We start from the raw sequence: 6548 nt of genomic DNA on the forward strand, positions 1-6548 counted from the left end.
CTGTTGGTTCCCAGGATTTATAATGACATGAAACTTTACTGGCACAGAAATTTAGAGATATTTTTTTCTATATTCTATATTTATTCGTGTACATACATCATGCATATTCACTATAGTCACACAAACTGCATTTTCCATAGACACATACAAATGTAGCTTTCACTGAAGCAAGAAAGAACAAGAATATCTCAGTTGTATTGGTCTGCTTAGGCCTCATAGGCAACACTGAAATATGTCTCATTCAACAATATTACTGCTCATATCTCACATATTACTTCAGTTTCTCTTTCACTATTGTAAAAAAAGGCCTTAGTTAGCATTCCATACACTGGAACATTCCTCACCCGAAGTCATATGAGTATTCTCCTGCCTGAGAGAGATACAAGAGAAAGGGAATTAAAAAATAAGCTTTCTTTGTGAACATCGGGAAGAAAACATCTTTTTTTCCTTGCTCCAGTAATGCAGGCTTCCTCCGAAGTTGCTGAACCAATGCCTCAGCAGGTGTCTATCTGCCTTGAAGTTGTTGGCGCTGTGCAGATTTGCAATAGCGAGGGGTTTTGCTTCTAATCTGCTGATTTTGACATCACCCTTACTGCTGATTTAATGAGCCCAGTGTCATAAATAGGATTACAGACCCCAGAGGTCTAATTCTCAGCTCCTGAATACACTGAAGAGTAACAGTAACTATGGTAAATAATTACCTCAAATCAAATCAAAATTACAGCTTTAAAATTTGAATGCCAGAAATGTTTGTTCAGTGATCTGTATGATGGGAGTCACTTGTCTTTATCTAGCTCCCAAAGGAACAAGATGGCACCCAACGAGCAAACGTCAACATCACAAATAGTGCCTTTGCGAACACAGTATAGAAGGCAGCACTGAAATCAGCTGGAACCAGCTGAAACCAGTGGTTTTTCAGCGGGAACATGGCCGAACCGTGACTGTTCTGTTCCCTCAATAGCTTTTTTTTATCTTTTGGACTTGGGTAAAATCAGGATCTGATTCTCAAAGTACAGATGTATCATGCAGTTCTCACGGAGTGTGATGGGAATTAAATAAATGCTTCAGGAAGCTAATCTTTATCAGGAGAGTTAAGGCTTGTTCTGTGCTTGCTTTATGACTCTAATTTTCAGATACTGCGTGATTACCAGGATGTCCACATGGGATATTTGGTCACCTGGATAATTATAATAAATATTCTGCCTTTATGTCACTATTCACATGTAGATTTTAAATCATGGTTTGTAAAGGAGGATATTTTATAGAAGTGGAGAGCCAGTGAAGTCATTTGCTAATAACCCGACAAGGTTATTAGAAGACCAAAGGATGTCACTCAGGCCTCCTGTCTCTTATCTGGTATCTTCAATCACATTGTCTCTTCCAATCATCAGCCAATTTTCAGCTGTTGTAAGTTGGGCTGACATTAGTGAATGTGATCTGCTTTAGGATACATACATGCAAATTATTCAGGGTGTTTTCTAGTATTCATCAGCAATGCTAAGTAAATGACATTTCTAGATGTGATTAGCTCTGTATATCCCCAGATACTAATGTGCATATGTAAAATAGATACAGCTACATATTTTAGCACACACAAACATGCAGTCATGAGCACATAAAAACACTTCCTCTCTCACACAGATATGCATACACATATACCACTTGTGGCAGATAAAAATAAATATGCCATAAGGAGGCTTTTTAGATGAGCATGTATTGTGCTTGCCTTATCAACTTGATGAATTTGATTATAATTTGTGCAGTACTACAGAACTGTTTTCTAAATGAGATTACATACCATAAAGATGCTTATATAGATTCTATATAAGACCAGTTTCCCATGCAGAACAGCAGAGTTAAAGCAAAGAAGGCAGGAAGTAGTCAAGCAGGAGAGGGAAAAAATGCATGGTTAAGCAAAAAATTGGAAAATTAGGCAGCAAAGGAAAGAGCAAATTGAAAGCTGCTTAGATTTACTGTAGCTGTAATGTATGTTCTGCTTATTTACATAGGGTCTATGTGATTATCTTCTCTGCTGTTCAGTAAGAATAGCCCTTACTGTAGTATCTGCCGCAACACATGGTACTTTTGTTATCTCAGATATGCAGCCCTCTTATTAAAGAAACACACTAACCAATATGTAACATGAACTTTTGACCGTTCACAATGTTTGGAGAAGAAGAATTTATTCCACCACTAGCAGATGCAAAGGGCCAAGTTTGTACTCCCAAGTGTGCAGATTGCTCTGTTTTTATTTTAAGCTTTGCAAAATTTTTGTTTGTTCTTTTTTTGTTGCTGTCTGTTTGTTTGAAAATACAGGTTCTCCATTCTGCACTTTATTTTAATGCAGTTCTGAGACCAAATATTGCACTGTATTACTTGCGAAACCAAGGCCTTTTCATGAAAATGCTGGATTCTCTTCTGGGCCTTTATATACATCCCTCAAAGGTTCTTTACTCACCCTGCATGCCTAAATCTCTGTCTTAAATGTTCTCCAAGTATCAGCCTTCAACATTCATTTACTAAGGAAGAAGCCTTCCACTTTGCCCTCTTTCTGTTGTACTGGTAGATGGCATCTATATCTGCTTGTTCTTGTCTATCAGGGGGTGTGTGTGTGCCCCAGAAATCCCATTTGTATCATATCTGGTACTTCGCTCACCTACAGGAAATCCAAGACCATACTCTAACTTCTAATCCTGAGCGTGATAGCTCTTTGGTGACCCACCTTTCTTTTTACCCATGGCAGGCTCTGTCCAGTGCTGTAGACAGAAGAGGACAGGAGTCAGGGTCTCTACAGCAGTGGTCTGACACAGCACTGGGCCAGTTCTGGGCCAAGTAACAATTTATTTGTAGTTCCACTGAACTTTTATATTTTTATACCTATGTTAGCCTGGGGCTGTTAAGTCCTTGCTGGTCCTTTACAGAAGCATCAATTTGACTTCAGCTAAATGGCTTCACCCCAAAGTAAAAGGAAATATCTTTCAGATATTTGGTTCTTCGTCATTCTTTCTTTCCAAGTTTTACCATAGGTACGAATATGTACTATGGTATGACTCATATAAGCACTTACAAATAAAACATGGATTTTTGTCTGGTAAGATGGCTTCATAGTTTTCAGTTGATCTCATTTTTTGAGATTTTTGTAAACAGGACAAAGCTGGAGTAAGCTGGAAAGCAATTTTTTCATAGTCCAACAAAAAAAAAAATGTTCTTTTATTTGGCAATACAACTTCCTAGAAAGAAGAGGTAGGCTTCTTAGTGACTCACCCCTTTACTGTTTCTCACCTGTTTTTAATCACCTGTCTCACTGTTTTTAATCACCATTCTCATCAGGGTACTTTAAATGCCCACTTTTTAACATTTCAAAATCTTGGTATGTCTGGACCTCTAGGGAGGAATCAGTGAAATTATATTTTTCTAGTAATTTAACCAGCTAAATACCAAATACAAGCACATGAACTCAGATTAAAAGAAGGAAATGTGAGCAATTGCTCCAGAGTTAAAATCTTTTAAGTCAAACTGATTTTGCAGTCACTAAAGTAAAAACAAGTGTATGTGATATTGCTTCAAGATCAGGAACTAGTGAAAAGCAACAGGGAAACATTTTCCTGGTTAAGATTTTTGTGAGGTTTTTTGCTTTTAAATATTCACAAGTTCTCTAAATGGCTCAAGAAGTTCCCATTAAAAATCAAATCCTTGACATAATTAACAGATATTTGCTCCCATAGAATCTCACTGTAAAATGTGACCTAAAAGGGTGCAGGTGTTTATTGGTTTTTCCTAATCAACATCTGATTAAACACTGGTTATTGTGGCAAGGCACTAATTCCCAAAACAGGGCTCTACGTAGCCATCTAGTCCATATCATAGCCTAGCCATCATTATCACTCACCCAAGCTTTCCTTGTGTAATGACACCTACATGTACAATTTTGCTTTGAAAAGTACAACTGTGCGGCAGTGGTCTGCCCTCATTCAGTTACCCATAGAAAGGAGAATGAGTGTGTGCACTTCTAGATATGTTAAAAATAACATATCTTGCTGAGATATGTTATTTTTTGCTGAGAACAGCAGCATCGTGTGCTTCTAGGTGGGTACTCAGTTACAGATTCATACAGAGAAAGTAGTGCTCTGTCTTTCAAACCATTCATGCTTTGTTTACTTGAAAAGGCTTTTTAATTTCTTTTTTTAAGTTTTGCATAGTTATTACTTGAAATATAGAGGAATTATGGCTCACATCCCATAAGGGAATAAATAAAAGACTCCAACACATCCTGTGGTGGCAGAAGACTCTAAAGATGTTTTAAGGATTTCTTCTTGGCAAAGCAATTCCCATGGATATTTTAAAACAAAAAAAAATGCTAGTCTTAAACCATCTTAAGACCTTCATGCTATATCAGATGAAGGAATTTTGAATTCAACAGTGACAGAAAATTATTAATAGGATATCCATCCTTCTATCATGAGTGAGAGCTCTTTGTACTGCTCTGTGTGGGAGAACAACATTTCACACTTTCATGATTTCTTCTCATTTCTTTTCCTTCCTAGAGTGACAGGACCATGCTGGTGAAATGCTACTGAGGCACTAGAAATCAGTCAGTCCATTGTTTGAATATGAGGTTGGAAAAAACAGAGCAAGATATTGTTTAGTAGTTAGGTGCAGGAAATATTTTATCAACTGTGCAAAGAAAAAGGAAAGATTTTACCAGGAAAGATAATAGGGTAATTTTTATCACATATATGACAAAGCAATGGTGGAGTAACCCTGGGAGATGTGAAGCATTGCAAAACCTCACAAGTGTAAGTGCTGAAAAGCTGCATTTGAGAGCTCTCAGCTCTCAGTTATGAGGTCATTAGTAACTCAAAATGAAGAACTCATAATAGCTTAGAGTAAATATTTACTATTTAATCAGCCTGTACCAGGGCTGGTCTTCAGCCCATGTGTCTGGCCACATATGTATTATTAAACTCTTTTCCTCCTGGTGGCCATCTTCATGCTGTCTGTTAGGGGCTAAATCTACACATCTTTTCTGGTATCAGACACAATAGGAAAATTAACCAGACTAATTGCTCTATCAGCTAAGAATGGCCACGTACCACTACCCAAGAAATCAAGAAAAAGCTAATATTCCTTCAATCCTGTCCATGTCTGAACAGGCCAGTTTTCCTAGGTTGAATCAAATTTAGTCTCAGACTCCACTCCTGGTAGTGCCCTTGTAACCAACCTCCCCCCAGAACCAAAAGACTTGGGTGTGCTGCAAGCTGCCTGGCAGATGATGGGAGTAACACCACTTGACAGTGAGTTGACCACAAGCCTCCAGCTTTTGTTCTTGATTAGTGAAAGTATTCTTGGCAAATGCTTTTGCTTTAGTTCATCTTGCACTGGTCCAAGAATTTCAGTTCAAGTGGCACAATATGAATGCCCCCAGCCATTGCTCTTAATCATGGCCCTGCTTCCAAAAAACAACCAAAAAAAAGCCAGAGTTGGCCAGCGAGCTTTGCACTGCACTGTTGGCCAGCCAGCTTTGAACACTTCAATCTCTTCAGAAAAACGTATCAAACTTCTCAGTGAGTGCACTCTAAAGCGCTGTTTATTGTTGGTTCGGTTTTTTTAAGTAGTAGTAGTAGTAGTAGTAGTAGTAGTAGTAGTAGTAGTAGTAGTATTTTCAGTGGAGGCTACTCCAGCAGAAAGGACAGTCTGGCCAACAGTGTTTTCTTACAGTTTCTCTGACTGACCTTGCTCTAACTAACATGAGCAAGGGCGACTCTGGATTGGCAGTGAGAATTGGTTTTTTTTCAAAGCTTTCTTTCTAATCCACAGTGTAAAAAGCACCCTGTTCTGTACCTTCTCTGCCTCAGTTTACTTCAAGTATAGAATGGAAGTGATAATTTCTGTTGTAAAATACTTACCTCTGTGGATGGAAAGCATTACAGAAGAACTAATTACTGTTATGCTTAAACTTTCCAGCATTACGATTAAGTGATTTTTATGCCTTGATAATTATATTTCACTAGGGAAGAGTGGGCAACCATCCATCAAACTTCCTGGCTGTGACTGAAATTCTAAGCTGACAGAAATTTTGTGGTACAGTCATTGATAACCATGGTTAAGAATAGCTCTGAAACAAAGCTGTGAAAGAATTCACAGCCTCTTCAGATTGACATTATTTATAGCACACCCCAGGATGAGGTAAATTTCAGTCACGTACAGCTTGTTTAAAAGCCGAGTAAATTTTTATCGGTTTTCTGAATGCTAACAGATGAAAGACTGTGTTCAAATCTTTAGGCCTTATACAGTAGATAGGATAGCAAGAGCTAATTGGTGCTGCTGGCATTCGGTGTCGAGGGTAACATGAAATAAAGCTGTTTTACAAAATTATTATTTACAGTTTTGTACAGATGGATTTCATTTGTAGTTTGGAAGTTTCACAAAGCATCTGTAGTACCCAGAGGAAAGTAAAAGGAGTAGAATAAACAGAACGTGTAATAGGTACATAGCAAGGTTTTAGAAATATATCCACTTCAGACAGTTTCACTTTAAGTACAGCTTCT

The sequence above is a fragment of the Ciconia boyciana genome, chromosome 3 (assembly GCF_034638445.1).
Source record: "Ciconia boyciana chromosome 3, ASM3463844v1, whole genome shotgun sequence".
Taxonomy (NCBI): Eukaryota; Metazoa; Chordata; class Aves; order Ciconiiformes; family Ciconiidae; genus Ciconia; species Ciconia boyciana.